The following is a 23,462-nucleotide window of genomic DNA, read 5'->3' as shown; positions in this document are numbered from 1 at the left end:
CTAGAGTTGTAGGTGAGAGAAGAGAAAATCTCATATCTGGGGGATTATTGAGGGTTGTTCTTTCGCATTTTGAATTATGTGTGATGGGCAGAGCTTGCACTACTGCAACTCTTGTTGTAACAATAGAAGTTCAGGGATTGTAGAGGACTATTGGAGACAAGAGCCAGAGAAATGGATTTAATAAACTGGTATTTCTAGTACTATTATTTTAAATACTATTTTCATTTTATGATGGCAGGAATGTGTCATTTTATTCATATTTTTGCACTATTGTCGGTATGAGTATTTTGTCTCAATTATATGTTATTATTTATCTCTTCTCTTATGGGTTGAATTTTGATTTCTCAGTAAATATTTACTCAGAAATTTGTCTTTTAATACTGATTTAACAAATAATGATATGTTGTGAACTATTTCCTCATATTATTGTTTAATTATTTGAATTATTGATTTAACAATCAATATCATTTTGTGAACTACTTCCTAAATGTTGTTGATTGATTATCTCAGTCAAGAAGTCTCTAGATATAATGTTTTTTTCATAATGTCAGTTAATTGAACTACTTCGTTAGCTTGATATTCATTATAAGACAGACATATTTAAATCCCAATCATTTAAATATCTTTCTCTCAGTTGGGTTAGATCTATATTTGCCTAATTTATATAGGATTAGGATATTTTTCCTTTTTCTTGCATTTTAGAATAATGTTTCAGATAGATTTAATTCTACATTCCTAAAATTCCTCTTCATAAAGAGGAAAACTTTAGTTGTGGCTTGGTTGAGCCCTAGATCAGCTTAAGGATCACTTTTTTACCTAATTAGCAAGAGGGATGGTCTGATGTCTCTTCTCCATTGGTGGATGAAAGTCATATTTTAAGCCATTGGATATTGAGAGAAGGTAACTGCACCTAGTTAAATCAGTCAGAACCACCATTCCAAACGAAAAAAGAGCTGCTTTAAGGTCCAGACTGGGTGGTCATCCCCATTGTTGTTGCAACAAATTTTGAGGCATCAACAAGGTCATGAAATCATATCTGAACATAGGGATATGAAACTTATCTGATGTTTAACAAGAAGGGCCAATGGCATCTCATAATAGCTATCATAACACCAATTAGGTCATGCATTCATTAACCAGACATACATTAATTACAATGTGATAAGATCCATACTTAGATCTTTCATATAACCATGCTTATAACCAACATATAACTAGGTAGATAACAATGATATAACAAACATTAAAGCCACATAATAAAAATTATAATTACTCATCAAAGACTAGAGAAACTTAGCTCTTATTAACCATATGCAAAATCCAACCAAGTCAAGGACTTCCACATACCACCCAACCATAGATTAGGCTAAACCAAATATTCCTTTCAACCAATCACCCTCATGCCATATTCCAATCATGAATGTGGGATCTAATGGGATAAACCAATCTATAAAAAACTAAGGGAATCCAGAGGTTAAACCACCTCCACCCTCACCATACTGTGATCTCATCTAAATTGGTTATGAGATCACAAAACCAAACTAAGCTTGGATGCCTCAGAATTCCTTCACCATCCCTTGAAGAAATTTTCTATCTCCACCCACCTGTTGAGGGCTTACCAGAGAAAACCATCTCCACCCCCACCCCTTAGGATTTTCTTCATACCATCTCACCCAGATCCTTTCGATAATCCAATGCTCAACCAAGAAAGAATCCCATCACACCATGGTTATTTGGAAATGTGTTATCAGGAAAAATAGTGTCTATTCAGAGCTGCTAGTCCCACTAAGATGGGTAGTTATATTAGAAACAAACAGATTAAAGTCACTTGTTTTTCCTTTACGAGAGAGAGATGAGAAAGAAGCAGAGAGTACCAACCTCAGTCTTCCGCTTGGCTCCTTGCTTGTTTCCTTTCTCCTTTAATAGAATCTCACTACTACTTCCTTACTTGTCTCGCTTCAAAGAGCAACTGTAGATTCATAGTAGCATAATACCATCAAAGCATAGAGATCTATCACTGTAAACAATATAGGATCAGATATATATTGACCATACAAATGCATATATCAACACAATATTCAAAGATACACAAGAATATGGAGGAAAACTCAAATAGCTTTATTAGTAAAAGTAGTAGAAGAGAGAATTACAACCACTTGGTCTGACCCAGCGCCATCCTCCCAGCATGAAAGCCCTCTTCACCTCATATAAAGCAAGATCACCCAACAATGTCTTCAAAGAGAAACCAACAACACTTCCTTGCAAATTACAAAATTCCAGCCTTCAACCTCTGGATCTCTAAGATGAGGGATCCATATATAGATATTTGCAGGGGTGTGAGTCAGCTCTAGGTTTTTAATTAGTGTCATTCCATTGATATTTCTTGGTTACACTTCGAGATATCATTGATCTCTTACTCATCCCTGGGCGAATTCTGAGAGGCAAGTGTCATATGAGAAGTTTCTAGAAGATTCCTTGATCATCCACTTAGCAAACTGTCTCTGCCATTTGTCTATTCTCACTCATCGCACCCTACAGAAGGCCTTTTCAGTATGCATTGCACCTGGCCATGGAGCAAGTGAGATGATCCAGTTTTGACCAGTTCTGAGCAGTATTTTAGGGAGAACTTCTGGGAGATGATGTAATCAGATGAACCTTGCTCCTTTAAGGTATTAAACAACACTTTTAGGGACTTAGAAGCCCTTGGTTTATGGACATATGTGATTGGGGTTGCAGTGCCAAAATATGTCTATAATAGTTACCCCCTAAAGCATGAGGTCGTAAATCTTTTTGATGTCGGGTGAAATGCTTTATAATGAGGATCCAAGGTTTTTCGAACTGGAAGGTGACCTGTAATAAGATACAATACAATACATTATCTTCATAATATTTTCATGATCTAGCTGAGGCGGGCATTCCCATGCTTAGCTTGATAAATTCATTTTCATGTACATAGGACAAACAACCATCTGTGTGCAGACTGATGATTCCGGTAGAGCCATCATCCCTTAGCTCGGATGATTATCTGTGCAGCAATGATGTACATTTGATGTCTTTATTTTCCTGAATATATCGCAGCCCAGAAGGATGAAGCTAAATCTGGGGTCTTCAAAACTCATCCAATCTTTGCCTGAAAGTACAAGTCGATCCATGTGAAAAGATGTTCTGATGTCAAACATGGAAGGACATTGCCTGATTACCAGCCAATGATGTGAGGGGAATCACCGATAATGATGATGACCCTCAAGGTACTGCAGTACAATTCACGCGGTGCGAATATATGAGTTGATGTCAAACACCATGCAAAATCTTTCGGTTGAAGGCCATTAGAGTAAACCTGTCGCTGGAAGCGAGAAACTTGCCATTGAGGCATGCAAGCTTCAAAGTACTAGAAGGGTTGTCCCTAGGTCGGCTTCTTGGATAATGAGCTGATGTCGACAAGAAGTGACCCGTCATAGGAGGGCATTAATGGATCCCACATCTACGACACGGAACAGAGCAAATGATTTTGTGGAGGTGAAAACGATCTGATGATACAAGGTTCAGGGTGGCGGTCATGAAAGGATGAAGCGTGAAGGTATTGTAGCGGATGAGACACGAGTTGGGTAGGTGAATTCTCTGAGCGACTTCTCTTGAACATATCGGCAACACTGAAATGGATTGGTAGCGTTAACCCCAAAAGTGGATGGTACAGTGGACCAATGGTGGTATGACCGGTGAATGGAATAACCCAACCCTACTCAATCATGGTGATGGAGTGAAAGTGTCATGTTCAAGAGCGACCTCCTACCAATAAAGTTTCTTCAAGTTTTCTTCCCAATTTTCCCCAGTCATTTCTGACCAGTACCTCTTTATTTTTTTCAAGCTTGAGGAGGATAACATATGCTTGTTCTATAATTTTCCCTTCAGGCAAACCCGTCGTTATGTTTTAACGAGCCTAGCAACAGTGAAACTCGCTCTTGTCTGAATGGACAAGTTTGTCGCTATTGTTTTAACGAGTTTAACGACAAGGATAACTCGGTCCTTTTCAATTTTAGAGAGTCTGAAAAGAGTTGGAAAGAATACTCCAAGATCCCTTTTTCATAATATAATCCCTTAAGTCTGAAAAAGTATAAAACAATGTGAAAGGGATGACTTTTTGATAGTTTTAACGAGCTGAACAAGACAAATGCTCGATCATTTTGTGTAATAATCCATCAAGTCCAAAAAGATTAAAATGTAGAGGAGGGATGGCACTTCCAATCACTTTAACGAGCTGGAGAGGCCAATTGCTCGGCAATCTTTTCATATTTTACGGTCAAATGAAAAGAGCTTAAAGGAGACTTGTTTTTTGTGGAACGAGTGATGTTTTCAGATAGTAGCTGATTCTAGGTAAGGTTTGGAACTTTCCAATCATAGCAGTGTAAAGAAGGTGGATAATAAGATCACTCGTCGTAGCTGTTCCTCAAAAGGGATAAACAATCAAATGGAAGCGAATTATCGGCTAAAACAGAGTGGAGGTGATGGTAAGAACAAGACCAAGGCTCAAAAGCTGATGATAATCATTCACAATTGTTATTTACCGAAGGTAGGTTCATTTTTTAATGAGCTTAAACTTTGGTGGAACATATGCTCATTGCTAGGTTTAATTTTTAACGATCTTGAACTTTGCGTAAAACTGCTCGTTGCTAGGTTTATTTTTTAACGAGCTTGAACTTTGCGTAAAACTGCTCATGGCCTGGTTCATTTTTTAATGAGTTTGAACCATGCGACAACATATGCTCAGATTCGGTTTCATGTTTACACAAGCTTGAAATGAGAAACTATGCTTGTTATAAGTTCGCATGCCCCCAGCATAATGATGCAAATCGAGGTGCATGCCCCCCAAGCTTCATTACATTCAACGCAGTGGTTGGAATGAAGGTTTACCTTTGAAATATTTGAAAGACTCGACTTGGATTTTATGAGATCGTAATCAAAGACTCGATTTGAAAAGGAGTTGTTTCATTTTTTAATGAGGTTGACACAGTAAAAGAACTATCCCCATAATCCACCGTATTTACAGTATTTGATAGAAAATCAAAAACTGAAGGATGATTAAGGTTGTTGGAATAATATTCATTGTAATCCGGAAGATGGGAACGATGGTGGTAATCTTCCCATGGTGCCCCCTGTATGTTCATTGACTGAACAATTCCTTCGTCTGTAGAATGTACTTGCGACCAAGGATCTCAAGAGGTACCATACTCAGACCTATCTACCCAAACGCTTGATGAGCATTCATTGGGGTTTGCCTCCCATGCCGAGAACATTGATTGCTACAATATTTCTATTGGGCTTGGAGGCAACACCTGGTGACGATCCATGCTAATATCGTGTTCGAATATCTTCTGAATGGAAGATACCATATTGCAGGTTCCCACCGTTGCCACTTTCGTCAAGTTGTTTGGAGGCGGTAGGGAAAAAGTACCCATCAATGTAGGGTCTTTTAGTAGGCCTACTCTGATATTTTGAAGCGACTGAGAGCTTCCGTGGATCATCGGAATGCTTCCCGTAACTTGCGGATTGTTGGGGAGGAATGTCTATTGGTCGACGATTGTAATTCCCCCTTGGATGGTAAATGCAATCTTTCTGAAGTATGTCGACACAATGCCAGCCATAGCATAAATCCAGGGCCTTCCTAGTAGGATGTTGTAATCGAGGTTTCCATCGATAACTTCCACATCAATTTCTACTGTTTTTCCCCCCAGTTCGACTTGCAAGTTACTTAAAATCCCATATGGAGTGTATGTTCATCCATCAAATGCTTTTAACGTCATCGATGATCGCGACAAGGTTTGTGAGCCTAAAGTCTTCCAGCAACTCATTGACATAATACATGTAGATGCCCCCTCATCAATAATTGTTCGATGAACATTTTTGTTGAGGGCTTTCACTTGAATGAGGAAAGCGAGCTGAGCTGGTAACTGTGGGTCATATCCTTTATGATTAAAGGCCACAAGATTGGAATCCGCTGGGTCAATCCCACCTATTGCTGATAATAAAGCTTGCTTTTGGGAGGGGCAATTTTGTAGTACCTCAAGTGTCGACATAGCGGACGGCGATTGGGCCAGGTCCTCTACTATATTATAATTCTGTGCCACTCTAGCATGAGGATTAAATGTCAATTTGTGTACAACTCCCTTTGGTGGCTTTATCGTTAGCTCAGGAATGATGGGTGGCACAACTTCGGTCAAAGTTGTTGTCGAACTACTAGGTTGATCAGTAGCCTTGTTGTTTGACAGCTGTGGATTCCTGTAATCTTTATTCCTTGTCGATATCAAAGCATCATTTTGCTATTTTGAAATGGACAGCATAAGGACTTGGGATGGGGAAGCATTGTCACTAGCAACCAGATTGGTTCCTGGGTTTGGAAACGGATCAGTCAATACTGCTGAGGTTTTTGAATTCTTAAAGAATTTCTTAACTTCAGCTTTATATGGACAATCTCTCGTGTAATGATCCTCATTGCATATGAGGCATGGCTAAGTAGGTTTCTTTTTCCCAGAAGGGTTTGCAGAAGAGTTTTTAGGAGACGAATCATCCTGTTTCTTCTTTTTGTTCTTCCCTTTCTTCTTGCCTCCTGGTTGCTTTGGTTCTTTGCCTTTTTTAGTTGACACGGCATTAACCTTTGAGGCTAGAATTTCTTCATTTGCATTTTGATCAGAAATCTTACGGGATTTCTTAGATGTAGCCTTTTTCGATTTCGTAATCGTCGTACCTATCACGCCATTACCAGCATGAGAGTATTTGTTTGATTTAGGAGGAGGAGGAACGAAAAATTCTAGTCTCGGAGCATCAGGGATTTTGTCATAGAGCGTGCCAGACTGAGTATAGATCAAGTCTAGATATTGCGCATGAGCAATGACCTGCTCTTTAGTGACAACCCCTCCCTTCGCCACATCTTCTATTATAGAAGGTAACAAAGACTTAATAAACCATTCAGCTAGTAGCTGATCAGGGACATATGTTTTTACCATTCTACGACGACGTTGCCATTCATGAATATGATTGGATATGTGAGTGGCCGTCGTTTGCTTGAAATTGGTAAGAAGCTCTGTTCCTGTTTCATACCTTATTGGTAATTGAAAATGGGTTAAAAAGGTTGTGGCAAGGGCACTGAAGTTATCAAATGAAGCTCTAGGCAATTCAATGTACCATTTTGCTGCCGGACTAGTTAACGTTCGCTGAAAAAGGCAAAGCCGAATCGAATCATCATTGAGAGTGTTAGATGAACACCACAAATGAAAGGTTATCACATGATTTGACGGGTCTTCACCTGAATTTCCATTAAATTTAGGAATATTTGACGGAAGTTTATGAGGAATTGCCAGCCACCAAGGGGCATAAGTGATTGGATCGTTCATTAGCCGATTTAGATCTGGTAACTCTAGAGTTGCGACGAAGGGCAACTGTTGATTCAGGTTTGGCGAAGCGTACCCAGGATAAGATGGGATCGCCTGAGCAGTGGGTCTTTGCATACCAGGATAATGTACTTGATGCTAATAACTTTGATAAGGTGGTTGGACATAACCAATTTGAGACGATTGGTGATAACCATTTTGAATATACGGCTGCCCATTACCTGCAAAGTTTTGTTACTCAGGTCCTTGGTAAGCTTGTTGGAATTGCGGTTGTTGATGTTGCACCAGCCATGGTTGTGAAATCATTTGTTGTTGCTCAATACTGGACATTTGACCAAGATGAGGGGTAATAGTACCTATTTGAGCCTGTGTTTCTCTAGTTAAGGAGCCACTAATTGGCGATTGTGGTTGTGTCATGGAGATAAGAGGTTGTTGTACAACGACCTGAGAAACTTGAGGTTGGCATACAACAGGCAATGATTGTACTTGCAACACTGTCACAATAGCTGGTGTAGTGGGGATGTTCGACACAGGGAGTCTCAGTTGCATTGAGTATACAACTCTTGGTTGTTGAGGTAGTATTGGCACCCAACCGCTGGATGTGATTCCAATTTTACCTGAATTCAGTTGTGAACTCTCATATGGTTGTTCTCCTGGAGGGAACAATGAAAGGGTGTAGTGCCCTCCATATGGCAGCAATCCATTGCTCAAGGGAATGATTGGCCTTTGGAGACCAGACTGCCCAAATTGATATTGTTGTGAAGGATCAATTTGTTGAGATTCAACATAAGAGATTCTAGATACTATTCCGAATGAAAAAACGAACAGAACATACTATCGAAACAGTCCCTGGGTGGACTCCTTCTAGCGGTTGAGAGCTAGTTGGGACAGATGGTATACCAGCGAACATCATTGAAGTGGTGGCAGGAGGTTCTACTACCACTGTATCGGATGAGATAGTCCTAGATGTCGATGGTTGTCCAGACATATCGAGTATATCCAAAAGAATTCCCAGCGCTTCTACAGGAACTTGCGATGAAGGGGTATTAACTTTTAAAGTAGAAGGATATAGGTGGATCCCAGTCCCAAAATGCGATGGAGTACTGGATGGAAGATCCTCTGTAATCTCTTATATAGCAATCAATCCAGGTGGAAGAGGTAGACCGTCAGGTCCGTAAAATATTTCTAGTGCCGAAGAAGGTATAGATTTTGCAGCGACAGATGTTGGAGGGGTAACACCTTTCAAATCAACCCTGGATGGAGCTGGTTCAGGAATAGAAGTGTTTACTATTACACTAGGATCAGTTCTAATGTCCTCTTGTAACTGCAGAACTTCTCCTGTAGAGGCAGGGATACCAGAAATGGTTGGAGTAACTAGAGTCTCAGAGGATGTTGAAACACAAGTTTCAAACAAACCAGGAGACTTTGACCAAGTTAAATGAGTTCGCTTGACTCAGAATGGTTTGGTTTCCGAAGTCAAAGGCAGTTGACTCGTCAGTATCTGTGAACGACGGGGTTTTGATTGACTTTCTTCCACGATTGCGGATTATTTTATCAACTCAAAATAATAGAGGAAAATGTTATTTTGTATTAAATGAATTTTAGACGCTTTGGCACAACTTGCTTTTTCACTTTTTAAGAGTTGAGAAAAAGCTAAAGATGACTCTAGTCGCCTCAATTTTTAATGAGACTGAAGTGACAAGTGCTCAGATGGACCTTTTCCTTTAAGGAGTCTGAAAAGGAATGAAAGAGACTACTCTGGAAATCTAGATAGAGGGATTACCAAACCAATCGCAAAACTGCAGAATACTTTTTACAGTACGGCAGTCAATCTTCCTGAATGTTGTGTTTAGTGCATTGTGATCGATAGGGCGGCAGACACAGCTTCCTAAGGATAAAGGATATAGCCTACTGTGGTCTCCCAATATATACTCGACGATACGTGGGAGCATAAGTCCGTACTGGCACTTGTCGTCTCAAAGAGGAGGAATCACCCGACCTACGATGAAAGCGACAGTTACCAGGTTTTACGACGCCGGAATACATCTCTAGCCTAGACTTCTAGATGTTGTGTGTTAGGTTCCAAAGCGTTTTTATGTTCATTGAATTTATTTTACAGTTGATCTTTCTTAAGAAATTTTCCTTTCAGGTTCACCGCATGATGTAGATACACAATTCCTAAAATGAAATCTAAGATGATAAACAGTCATTTAATCTTCTTTCTACAATGAAAATCCTAGCTACTAAGGAAAGAGAAATGAAATCCTTTCAACATAGAGCAGAGAGCACACACTAAATGCACTGTCTTAAATCAAAATCAACAAGCAGTCTAAATGCAAATGCACATGCATGTATTTGTTTTCCGCTTTCTTAATGTGTGAATGACAAAAAGAAAGCTAAATACAAATCTGAATTATCTCTTTTTTCAAAGCGATAGTACTAACGATTTTCTTTTCAAAAAACGAAAAGAGACAAGACAACACTTTACGGTTTTGAATAGAAAACTGCTTTCGACACTTGAAAGGCTACTAATTCAGATCAAATACAAGAGTAACAGTATAATCGACTATCAAGAACAATAGGATTCTTTTCTTTGACTGAAAATGACACTTGCGACACTTCCAAATCAAAAGACAACAATTCTATTAAGCTACTTTTTCGTAAAAGAGAACTGTAAATGGTGCACAATACATAAAAACATTCACAATTCTTTGTACAATGGAGGTTGCATGATGCAAAGAAAGGGGGTTTCAACAGTGGTCTATTGATCACAGACAACAAAACTCCTGAATAAAGCTGAAGAGAATGAAGAAAAAACCAAAATCTGGAGGCAGATCTAGTCTTGTCTGATCATCGCACCTGTAACACAGGGAAACAGGGATGCATCCCACCTATTGCACACGGGAGGTGCAATGCATCCATATTGCCAAGAAGACAAGGTGTGATGGTCCAGGGACGAGACTTTAACTTGGTTTTTGGTCACAGTTTGCAGTTTAGTTCAAGGATTTAGGCTGAGCAAATGATAGTCAGTAACTACAAAGTACAGGGGCTGATCTAATGAGGTTACTCAAGCTACCTCTAGGGCACTTAGGATGTTTGCAATTCAATTGTTCAGTTCATAAACAAACCCAAAGATTGACTGAAGCAGCGTTGATCTACTTTGCACTTGCATAGAAAATGCAGTTTGAAGGCTAGCTGGCTTGACTTCAGGCTCCGTCAGTGGTTTCTGAATCAAACAAATAGAGACAAGCAATCAAACTAATCACTCCCCAGCGGAGTCGCCATTTTTTTATCATAAAAACTAGTGTCTATTCAGAGCTGCTAGTCCCACTAAGACGGGTAGCTATCTTAGAAACAAACAGATAAAAGTCACTTTTTTTTCCTTTATGAGAGAGAGATGAGAAAGAAGCAGAGAGTACCAACCTCAGTCTTCTGCTTGGCTCCTTGCTTGTTTCCTTTCTCCTTTGACAGAATCTCGCCATTGCTTCCTTACTTGTCCGCTTCAAAGAGCACCTTTAGATTCACAGCAGCATAATACCATCAAAGCATAGAGATCTATCACTATAAACAATATAGGATCAGATATATATTGACCATACAAATGCATATATCAACACAATATTCAGAGATACACAAGAATATGGAGGAAAACTCAAATAGCTTTATTAGTAAAAGTAGTAGAAGAAAGAATTACAACCACTTGGTCTGACCTAGCACCATCCTCCTAGCATGAAAACCCTCTTCACCTCATACAAAGTAAGATCACCCAACAATGTCTTCAAAGAGAAACCAACATCACTTCCTTGCAAATTACAAAATTCCAGCATTCAGCCTCTGGATCTCTAAGATGAGGGATCAATATATAGATTTTTGTAGAGGTTTGAGTCAGCTCTGGGTTTTTGATTAGTGTCATTCTACTGATAGTTCTTGGTTCCACTTGGAGATTTCATTGATCTCTTACTCATCCTTGGGCGAATTCTGAGAGGAAAGTGTCATATGAGAAGTTTCTAGAAGATTCCTTGATCATCCACTTAGCAAACTGTCTCTGCCATTTGTCTATTCTCGCTCATCACACCCTATAGAAGGCCTTTTCAATATGCATCGCACCTCCCGTGTGTACAAGGTGAGATGCATCGCACCCTGGCCATGGAGAAAGTGAGATGATCCAGTTTTGACCAGTTCTGAGCAGTATTTCAGGGAGAACTTCTGGGAGATGATGTAATCAACTTACCTTGCTCCTTTAGGGTATGAAACAACACTTTTAGGGACTTAGAATCCATTGGTTTATGGACATATGTGATTGGGGTTGCAGTGCGCAAATATGTCTATAACAAAATGGCAAGGCAAGGCTAAAACCACTGTCAAAACCTGAAAAAACCCAGGCCAATGACAACAAATGAACCAAATACACACATGAACCTACCATGCATTCCAAAACTAGCTAGGAAATCATACATGCAACCTGTTACCTGCAAATATCTGGTGTAACAACCATGGTTAAAAACTCATGTAAAAATATATAAGACCACGGTCATGGGACACGTATTCTAAGATGAATGGTGGGAAACACATCCAAGTGGGTGTTTATTTAAGTTATTATGGATAAAGTAAATTGGAAAAGGAAATGGCAAAGGGTTTGGAAAGGCATGAGGCATTATTTGGCATTTTATTTATGAAAATAAACGAAGAACAGGAAAGTGCAAGAGGACATCCGGATTATTAGCTATAGTGGGTTTTTCTTGTAGGTACCGAGTTGCATGTATATTTTCCTCACTAGTTTCAGCATGCATGGCACATGCATTTGGTTTCTTGGTTATGATTTTTCATTGGAATGGAGGATTTCCTGGATTGACAGTGGATTTGTCTAGCCTTGCCATTTCCTAGATATCCATGGTGGTGTGGGTTCATTTCTTTGTCTTTCTAGTTGCTTCTCATGTTTCCTTTAGCTTGGGTTGAGTTATTAGTTCTTGGAGCCTTGGTTGGCCAAATGCTCTGGAAGCCCTATAATGGCTTGGGTTGAGTTATTAGTCCTGGAGCCTTGGTTGGACAAATGCTCTGGAAGCACTTTAATATCTTGGGTCGAGTTACTTGTATTGGAGCCTTGGTTGGACAAATGCTCTGGATCCCTTGGTGGATGGAATTACTAGTCCTAGAGCCTTGGTTGGAAAAATGATTTGGATCCTGACAACAGTTGTGTGTTGAGTTACTAGTCCTAAAGCCTTGGTTGGACAAAAGCTCTAGAGCTTGCTAGTAGTTGTGGGTTGAGTTACTAGTCCTGGAATCCGGGTTGGAACAAACACTCTGAAGCCCTAGAAGGCTTGGGTAGGGAACAATATGATGATGGTTTTGTGATGTCCAATTGTCAAGTGGAATCATTATTTAATGGGTTGAGGTGGTTTGGACTCTAGAATCACTGATGGTTTTGATTGATGTGTTTTATGAGATCCCATATTCATTCTTGGAATATGGCATGGGGGTGACTGACTGAAGAGAGATTTGTCTCAGCCATGTCTACAGTCGGGTGGAATGTGGTAGTACCATACCGGGTTGGCTTTTGCATCATTTATATGAGGTTATTACTCTTGTTATCTCATGAGTATTATATTGGTTTATATGTGGATTATATGGCTTATGTTTCCTTGGTATTTCTGTTGTTATTATGTTGGTTATGAATATGTATTATGACAGTGGCTATGTATGGATCCCATCATGTTTTTACTTGTATATTATTTAACAACATATCTATCGCCTAATGGATTAGACTATTTCTAAAGTGATAAGGACACAATTCCTCATAGTGATATCTCACATAAGTATAAGGCCCCTATGCTTAGATAAGTCATTTACACCTGTAGATTTCATTGATGCCAAGTGTTTGACAGAATGTCAGTTCTGGATGGGGATTGTCAGGCCTAGTCCTAGAGTTAATCTTTGGTTTATTAATCTTGTCATCATGTGTTTAATGGATTCGGGAAGCTACAAAAAGCTTGGGAAGTGGCCAGAATTATAGGCTTGAAAAGTGCCTTAAAGTCACCGGAATTTGGCACAGGTCTACTGAAAATAATCCCTAGATGCAGGCATGCAGGATTGTGGGAGCGTCCAAAGCTATCTAGATCTAGGCATGTAGGCTTGTGGGAGCATTTAGAGCTCTCTAGATGCTGGCATGCCCATAGCATGGGAGCGTCCAAAGGTTTAATAGCTTAAAACCTTAGTGGGACTCAAGGGCTGGTTAGAAGAAAGGTTGGGATGGTTCCTAGGAGTCCTATTGTTGATGTTGAAGGTCTGTATGGTGTGTTTCTGTCAGTTCCACTTCCTTAACATGACTTAGGAGGTCGAATCATATCATAGTAACTTCTTGTCACATGTTTACCCTGGTTGGCCAGTTACTTGGGTAGATGTGGGAGGAGGGTGTTACAGATTGGTATCATAGCATGGTTCACACCTTAGACTTGTTTGCGGTGTCTTTTTCATGTATTCATGTTGGTTTCGTATGTGTTGCTTATGCTTGTAGTCCATGTTCTTATGCTTGTAGTCCATGTGAAGGGTGTTGTTGTTGTTGTGGGACGTGTTGTCTTTATTACATGGGTGTATATGTATTGTTATGCGTGTCAGAGTCTATATGCATGCATTGTCATGGTTATGGTTATGCATGTATGGTAGGTCAGACATGCATTGTGAAGTCATTATATACAATTAGGTCATCATGATTATATTGGTTGTTATGTTGGATGAGATAGAGCAGGAGATGCAGATCATTAAAGTGATGTTGGAACATTGGACCTCGAGGCAAGAAGATGTCGTCATACAAGTTTGTATGTTCGGCATGTAGGTATGTAGGCTAAGGATTGTTATGTGCATTATTTTTATGTGTATGTCTTTCAATCTATTGATGTTATGGTTACATACATGATAGATGCTAGTTGATTAGTGTAGTCATAGACACATATGTTGGATAGTCATGAATGATAACAATACAATATGCATTTCTATTGTTGTTCTAGGTTAGATAACTTGATGATTATGTTATATGTTGTTGATGAGTATGTTATAACTTAACTTGTGTTGTTATATGATGGTTAGCTTGATGATTAGGTAACTTAACTTGTGTTGTTATATGAGCATATATGTAACTTGTTGTTTTTATATGCTAGCAACTTGATGATTAGGGTTATTACATTAAGATCTTGATGTTATATGTATCATGCTAAATTGGATTGGCCTATGCATACGATTAGGGTTATGACATTCATCTATGAGTTAATATGTTGTGATATTATGTCATACTAATTTAGACTGTCTATGCAAATATTATGAATGAGAAATGTTTATGAGCTTATGATGTGAACATGTTAGCTAGTTACTCTTATGGATATCATGACCTTATTTATGTTTGAGTTGATATGTTTTGAAGTTATATCGTGCTATCTATATTGATTGTGCAAACAATATAACCTCCCCTGAGATATATTAAGGTATGAGTTTTCTTATGTCATCTATTTGGTGCTTAAGTGTTTGGTGTTTATTATGTCATCTAGTTGATTTATCTAACTTGGTACATTTATAGTTGTTTGGATGTTTGATTAACTGCATGATAGGAGTATGTGTATGTAATATTTCTCGAAGGAATAATCTTGTTTTAAGATGATTGTACTAACACATATGTGTTGAGATAGTTGATATGTACTTGAGTGTAGTAGGTGATAGTTGTAGCATTATGTATAATGACTATGATTTGACTATGTATTATGAAATGATTGTTAGTCTTGGTAAAAGTTGATTTCAAATTTATAGATATGATTTTCTTGATATTTGGAACATGTGGTTGACATGTGTAAACAGTTGCAGGAAACATGCTTGGTATTAGCATGACAAGGTAATAGTTGATGTGTTTATATAAATAACAGTTGGGTGATGTGACTGGACATAGTAAACCTCCATTCCAGCAAAGTAAAAAGGTAGAAGAAAGGAATTAGGAAATAATTCCTTTGGCTATGTTTGGAAACCCTTATTCCAAATGAATGAGTGCTTTGCATACAAGAATTCTTCTTAACCTTGATTTTTTCTCACATTATGAGGATATGTGCTAGATTTATGAACATGTACTTGACAATTGTATTAGCTAGTCTCTAATTATAGGTGGATCTGTTAAGGAAGTGGAGCCCCTTGAGAGATGGCATGGATGTGTTCAGTTACAAGGCAATGTGTTTGGCACAACAAGGTAAGGTAACTAGTATGTTGTTATGTTTATCTATGCACTAACAATTATGTGTTCATAGATATATGATGCAAGGGATTGCATGGAAAAGAGACTACCATGAAATCTTGAAGAAGGGGTAGGTTGATATTTCCTTTTGAAAAAATCGGAACCATGGGGATTGAGTCATGGTGTCTGTTGTTAGTCATGTGCTTTTGGTACTTTGTGATTTTCTTGCGCTCGATTTGCAGTTTTTTTATGTATAGTGCATGATCAGGCCACTTTGTTTGTGGTGTTGTATTGTTATTTGTTTTCATGGTTTTATTCTTGTTTGTTTCACATGTTTTCCTCTTAAGTTTTGAGTCTTGGGAACTGGTTGGGAAAGAGGAAGTTTAGTGGAGCTCGGAGAGAGCTGAATGAAATCCAGTAGGCAATGTAAGACTCAGATGAAGCTCAGTGCATGTATAAGGGCAGTTGAAGGCAAGAGTATGATAACCAATTGGAATGGTTGGGTCCATTGGTGTGAATGGACGATGGCATAAAATTCATGGGAAAGGTAAGGTGAATGGATTTGAGGCGTCAGATGCCTTGGCTATGTTGGGAATAATTTTTCTCAATGTTGTGCATGTGTTGCACGCATAAAGGGAGTTCTCTTAACCTTGATCTTATGATATCTAGAAATTATGTTGTGATCGTGATTATGTTAATGTCTATATATGTATACATGTATGTATGTATGTATGTCATGTCTGACAAGGTCATCATGGATCATGATAGTTTTATGCTAATGTTTATATGTACATATGTATGTATGTATGTCGTTGTCTGACTAGATCATTATTGTTTTATGTTGATGTTTATATGTATAGATGTGTATGTATGCATATCGTTGTCTGACAAGATCATGCTTGTATATGTATATGTATCTATGTATCTATGTCACTGTCCGATAGGATAATTCTTGTGGAGGAATGATTTCTTATGCAGATGAATGGCATGACGAGGCACCTGGTCTTATGGGAATCAAGTGGGAAGAGTAATCATCACGAATATATGAGGTTAGTATCATGTGGATATGAACTGATATTGAATGCTATTATTATGTCTATGTTTATGTTATGATAGGTAACGTTGAAGGATATCTCAACAGAATGAAAATTATGTGCTTTGTGACATGTTAGGATAAGCATGGATGGCAGAGAGACACTGGAAATAAGGTTACTTGGTAGAGACAGTGTGGTTTTGGATGTTTGGTACTACCGTTGTGCATATGTTGCACATGCTACATCTGTGATGTTGTGTGCATGAGGTGTTGTGTATATATAGAGTGTGTACATATTTTCTATGTAATGTTATGTACATAATGATGCAGATAGTGTTGTGCAAATATTACATATGTAGTGTTGGTTATAGATTGTTTCTATGTACATGTTGGATATTCGGTGTTGTATACATATCGTAATATGCACATGATGGATATGCAACATTGTGTGCATATGGTGCTGTGTGCATGTTGGATATGCAGTGTTGTGTACAAATGATGCTATTTACATGTTGAATACGCAGTGCTATGTACATGTGGTGTTGCATGCATGTTGTACATGTAGTTCTATGTACATATGGTGTTGTGTGCATGATTGTACAAGTGGTGTTGTATGCATGTGGTGGTGTGTACATGTTGTACAAGTGGCATTGTGTGTAGGTGGTGTTGTTTAAATGTCATGCATGTGGTGTTATGTACATGTGGTGTCATGTATATGTCGTGCATGAGGTACTGTGTACATGTGGTATTGTGTACACATTGTACATGTGGTGTGATGTACATGTGGTGTTGCGTACACATTGTGCAGGTGGTGTTGTGTACATGTGATGTTGTGCACACATCATGCAAGTGATGGTGTGTATAGATGGTACTGTGTACATGTTTTACATGTGGTATTATGTGCATGTCATACATGTTGTGTTGCGGGCATGCGGTACTATGTATGTGCATTGTGTAGTTGTGGTATCGTGACATGTGTACTCGTGTCATACTTTGTGTAGTACATGTATTGTCTTATGTTGTATGCTAGGTGTAGGTACATGTATTGTGTGGCATTGTACATTGGGTGTAGGTAGATGTATGTATTGTGCTATATGTCAGGTGTAGGTGCATGTATTGCATGGTGTTGTATGCTGTGTGTGGTTGTATGTGTGTAATGCACACTATGTGTATGTGCACATGGTTGAGGAGAAGGCATTGGGTGTTTTTCGGGTTTGGAAACCGGCCTGGAGTGTGTACGAAATAAGGAAAAAGATAGAAGCTAAGGATTGATTAAAGGACAAGTATTGGTATTTTATTTCAGTTTTATTATGCATGTGATAAATGATTTTGGTCTATGATGATTACATGCAATCTATGATTTTGGTTTATGATGGTTACATGTGATTTATGATTTTGAGCTTTGATGGTTGTGTTTTGAGCTAACATGATGTGATATGTTTATACATGATGATTTGGTGAAAGATGCTAGTTTGACTTGTTGTGATAGGAAGTAAATAGGATTGCAAGTGTACCTTATTGATGAGCTACCAATGAGGTATAACGTGAATTTATTTCAAATTATTTTAAATCTAATGGAAATTATGTGCTTGGTACAAGAATGCATGAACATGCCCAGTTAGGTGGTTGAAATTGACTGAAAGAATTTGCAACAGAAAAAAGGAATTGGAAAATGCAGCAATATGCTGGTAAAGTATTCAGAAGTAGGGCCATTGTGGGATACTGGTACCCAATAGTGTCCATTGTTTTCCATAATCATGCTATGACCAGTATGATAGTTTGAGGCAGGGATATGCCTTATTTTTTGTATATTTCGATGCGAGATAGCCTTACCAAGGGATGTACTACCCAGGATGGGGGTGCCAATGAAACTTGGAAGGTGTGTGACTGCATGGAAGGGGGTGACCGGATTTCCCAAGGGGTTGTGTAACAGAGAAGGGAAGGTCGGGGATATATTTGTTTTGGTCATTATCATTGCCAGATGGAATCAAATGCACATTGGGAGTGTGCCCTGAAACAATGAGCTAGTATCTGTTCACTGAAAGGACAAGTGGTGCAGGATTATAACGCTAGACATTGGATACAAATTTGACTTTGTGGTGAATTCTGAACTTCTTGGGAAGGAGGTGAAACCTGGTATTACCTTGTGTATTATTGTAAATATTGTATCAAGCTAGATTTATAAAGCTCCATAGACCGTATGATTATTTTTTGGGTGAAGCAAATGTGTATGTGTGTATATGTGGTTATTATAGTAAATACCATAATGAGTTGTGTTATAAATCTCCAATAAACAGTATGTTTGTCATGTTTTAGTAAATGGTCATTGTAAATACTGCAATGAGCTATGTTATAAAGATCCATGGGCAGTATATTATTTTTTCAACAGTCTTGTTGGTTATAAGTGTCATTGAACACCAAGGATGATCTTCCCCCAAGGGGGAGAGTTCTGTAATAGCCCTGGTTAAAAATTCATGTCAAAATATATAAGACCACGTTCATGGGACATGTATTCCAAGCTAAATGGTGGGAAAATCATCTTAGTGGGTGTTCATTTTGGTTATTATGGCTGAAGGAAATTGGCAAAGGCAATGGCAAAGGCTTTGGAAAGGCGTGAGGCATTATTTGGAATTTTATTTATGAAAATATGGAAATTAGGAGAAAAGTAAGGTGAAAGGTTAGAGGTTGCATGTGAGGAGGAAAATGAAGGAAAATAATGGAAAATTAAGAAGATAGAGGCGCCAAAATAAAAGGGCTTCTAAGGATCTGTGGGAAGGATTGGTCAGTGTAAGCTTGTTCAGTTCAGTTCATACTCTTGGACACTTAGATTTTTCTTGAAGCACTCTTGGAGTGTGTGGCATACTTGGAGTTTTGGAGAAAGAAGGAAAAGGAAGAGCAAAAAAGTGCAAGAGAACATTGAGATCAACAACTACAATGGGTTTTTCTTGCAGGTACCGATTTGAATGTATGTTTTCCTCACTAGTTTCAACATGCATGACACATGCATGTGGATTCTTGGTTATCATCTATCATTGGCCTGGAGAATTGATTGGATTAATAGTGGATTTGTATATCCTTTCCATTTCCTAGATAGATATGGTGTTTTGGGTTCATTTATTTGTGTTTCTGGTTAGTTCTCATGTTTCCTTTATCTTGGTTTGAGTTTTTATTTCCTAGAGACTTGGTTGGACAAATGATCAGGAAGCCTTGAATGACTTGGGTTGAGCTATTAGTCTTGAAGCCTTGGTTGGATAAACTCTCTGGAAGACCTGTAACAAATTGGGTTGAGTTACTAGTCCTAGAACCTTGGTTGGACAAACGCTCTGGAGCCCTTAGTACAGTTGAGTTACTAGTCCTGGAGCCTTGGTTGGACAAACACTCTATAGCTCAACAAAAATTGTGGTTTGATTTACTAGTCCTGGAGTCTTGGTTGGAAAAATGCTCTGGAGCCCGGCAGCAACCATGGGTTGATTTACTCGTCCTGGAATCCGAGTTAGAACAAACACTCTGGAGCCCTAGAAGTCTTGGGTAGAGACAAATTTGATGATGGTTTTGTGATGTCTGATTGTGAGGTAGAATCATTGTTTGATGGGTTGAGGTGGTTTGGCTTCTGGAAGTCTTATATGGTTTTGATTGATGTGTTTTATGATATCCCACATCCATGCTTGGAATATGGCACGGGGGTGACTCATTGAAGAGGGATTTGGCTCAACCATGTCTATGGTCGAGTGGAACGTGGTAGTCGCATACCGAGTTGGACTTTGCATCATTAATATGAGCTTATTTCTCCTTCTTATCTCATGAGTATTATATTGTTTTATATGTGGATTATATGGTTGATGTTTCCTTGGTATTTCTGTTGTTATTATGTTGGTTTTGAATATGTATTATGAGAGTGGCTATGTATGAATCCCATCATGTTTTTACTTGTATATGAATGAATAATGTATCTATGGCCTAATGGACAAGACTGCAACTAAAGTGAAAAGGAAACAATGCCTCATCCTGAATCTCAGACAAGTATAAGACCCCTATACTTAGATCTGTCATTTACACCTATAGATTACATTGATGCCAAGTGTTTGACATATTGTTATTTGCGGTTGGGGATGGTTAGGCCTAGCCCTGAAGTTAGTATTTGGTTGATTAGTCTTGTCATCATGTTTTTAATCTTTTCTAAAAGCTACAACAAGTTCTAGGTAGTGGTTGGAATTCGAGGCTTGAAAAGTGCCTTAAATTCCCTAGACTCTGAGTATGCTAGAAATAGTCCCTGGATGCAGGCTTGTGGGAGCATCCATAGCTCTATGGACACTGGCATGCCCATAACATGGGAGCGTCCAGAGTTTTAATAGCTTAAAAACTCAATGGGACTCAGGGGGGATGGTTCCTAGGAGTCCTATTGTTGATGTTGTATGTCTGTATGGTATTTTTCTATTGGTTCCACTTCCTTCACGTGACCTAGGAGGTGGAATCATATCATAGTAACTTCTTGTCACATGTTTACTCTGATTGGCTGGTTACTTGGGTATATGTGGGAGGAGGATCTTACATTCCCACTAAAGTGTCTTGATCCAATCTTTCCTCACTTGATCCTTTCTATCCTTCACTTTCCATTCCTTTTCTTTTTCTTTCGTTGCTTTCTTTGTCCTTCCTTTACTTGTTTGTTGTCCTTCTCCTTTGGTGCTCTTCTCCTCTTTGAGACTATTTCCAAACAAAATTGACAAAAGGATCCAAACCTATGCTATGATGTCATTTTATTATCGATGCCTCTAATTTCTTCATTTTCCTTAATTTTCCTTCAATTTCCTCATCACATGCAACCTTTGACCTTTCACCTCCATTTTCTCCTATTTTCCTTTATTTTCATAAATAAAGTACCAATAATGCCTTTTTTCCTTTCCAAATATTTTGCCATTTCATTTTCCAATTTCCCCTTAGCCATAAGACACAACAAGTGATGCCCATTAGGATACTTTGCCCAACATTCAGCTTGGAATAAGTGTCCCATGACCTTGGTCTTATTTTTCCTATATTATATTTATTACATGAACTTTTAACTCGGTGTTTTTATAGACCCCTCCCCTTAGGGGAACATTGACCTCAGTGTTCTATTACACCTACAACCAGAAAAAATGTTGAAAACCAAAACATAATTCCCATGGAACTTTATAACCTATCTCATTACAGTATTTACAATGAACAACCTGCTCAAAAGAAAAACCATCATGAAAAAACATGAAAACATTACAACCATACTGCTTATTGGAGCTTTGTAACACATCTCAATGTGGTATTTCAATAGCAACCATACATAAATATGTACAAATAAAAATAATAATTTACCTACACCGATAAATAATGAAGGATACATAGCCCTCATCTGATCAGCCATATCCCATGTAGCTTAATCAAGCCCAAAGTGCTTCCATTGCACTTTAACCTGCTCGATTTCTCTATTCTGAAGCATGAGCTATTTCTATTGAAATATGCACTAAGGTTCCGACCAAGGGAAATTTTAAGGATGGAAGTTTATCTTAAAGTTTATAAACCTTGGTGAATCTTACTAGTCCCTAATATGCAAATTGTAAAATGTTTGGCAATATTTTTCTAAAGATATTTAGATTTCTAATGATTTTATATTAGTCTATATAAAATTTTGGCGATTTTCAAGGTAAAATAATTTATACTATAAAATGTGGGTGAATCACTTATAAACAAAATGGAAATCAACGAATATTTTTTTTGGAAAAAAATGGAAAATTAGCGCACCTATGAATATAAGCCCCTAAAATTTTCCCTGGAACTTCTGGATGGAATTCTTCTTCTAGTTACAAGCTAATTAATAACATGATCAACATCCTTTACGTATAGTTTAAGCAATGAAACATGGAAAACATCACAAAGTTTCACTATTGGAGGTAGTGCAAGTCTGTAGGCCACTGGTCCAATCCTATCAAGGATCTCAAAATGCCCACAATACTGTGGTGCCAACTTGGAACATGATCCAATCCTCAAGGAGCTCATCTTGGGCTTGATGCACAAATACACATGCTCCCCAACCTGAAATTCCTTAAATTACTTATGTTGTTCTACATAACTCTTTTGTTTGTCTTATGTTTCCTTTAGATTCTTCTTTATAACATGTAGTTCCTATTCCATTTCTTCCAACATATCTGGTCCAATAAGTGCCTTGTTCACTGGATCACTCCGACTGATGGGAGTATTACAACTCTGCCGCTACAGTGCCTTAAACAAACTCATCCTCACTGACTCTTGATAACCATTATTGTAAGAAAGCTTGACGAATGGAAGGTACTCCTCCCATCTCCTGTGCTGGTGCATGACATACATCCTCATCATATCCTCAAGAATCATGTTGACCCTATCTATATTTCCATCTGTCTGCAAATGATAAAATGTATTGAAGGCCAACTCTATCCCCAAACCTGCAAACAACTCCTTCTAAAAATTGGAAGTGAAATTAGCATCCATGTCTGACACAATCTTCTTTGGAACACCATGCAACCTCACTATCTCCCTGATGAAGACCTATGCCACCTCACTAGATGAATAATTAGTATTCACTGGAATGAAGTGAGCTACCTTTCTCAACCTATCGACCACAACCATGATAGAATCATACCGTCTCGATGTCCTCAAAAGACTTGTAATGAAATCCATGGAAATGACCACCCATTTCCATTTTGGAATAGGAATAAGATGAAGCAACCCACCTGGATACTTAAACTTTGCTTTTACCTGCTGATACTCCAAGCATCTAGCCACATATCCTGGCACTTCCTTCTTCAGATTCAACCAATAGTAGGACTTTTTGATTGCTTTC

This window comes from Pinus tabuliformis, chromosome J, assembly GCF_031772625.1.
Source record: "Pinus tabuliformis cultivar Carrire ecotype Pingquan chromosome J, CPIR1, whole genome shotgun sequence".
Taxonomy (NCBI): domain Eukaryota; kingdom Viridiplantae; phylum Streptophyta; class Pinopsida; order Pinales; family Pinaceae; genus Pinus; species Pinus tabuliformis.
The sequence above is the reverse complement of the archived record's forward strand: the minus strand, read 5'-3'. Positions refer to the sequence as shown.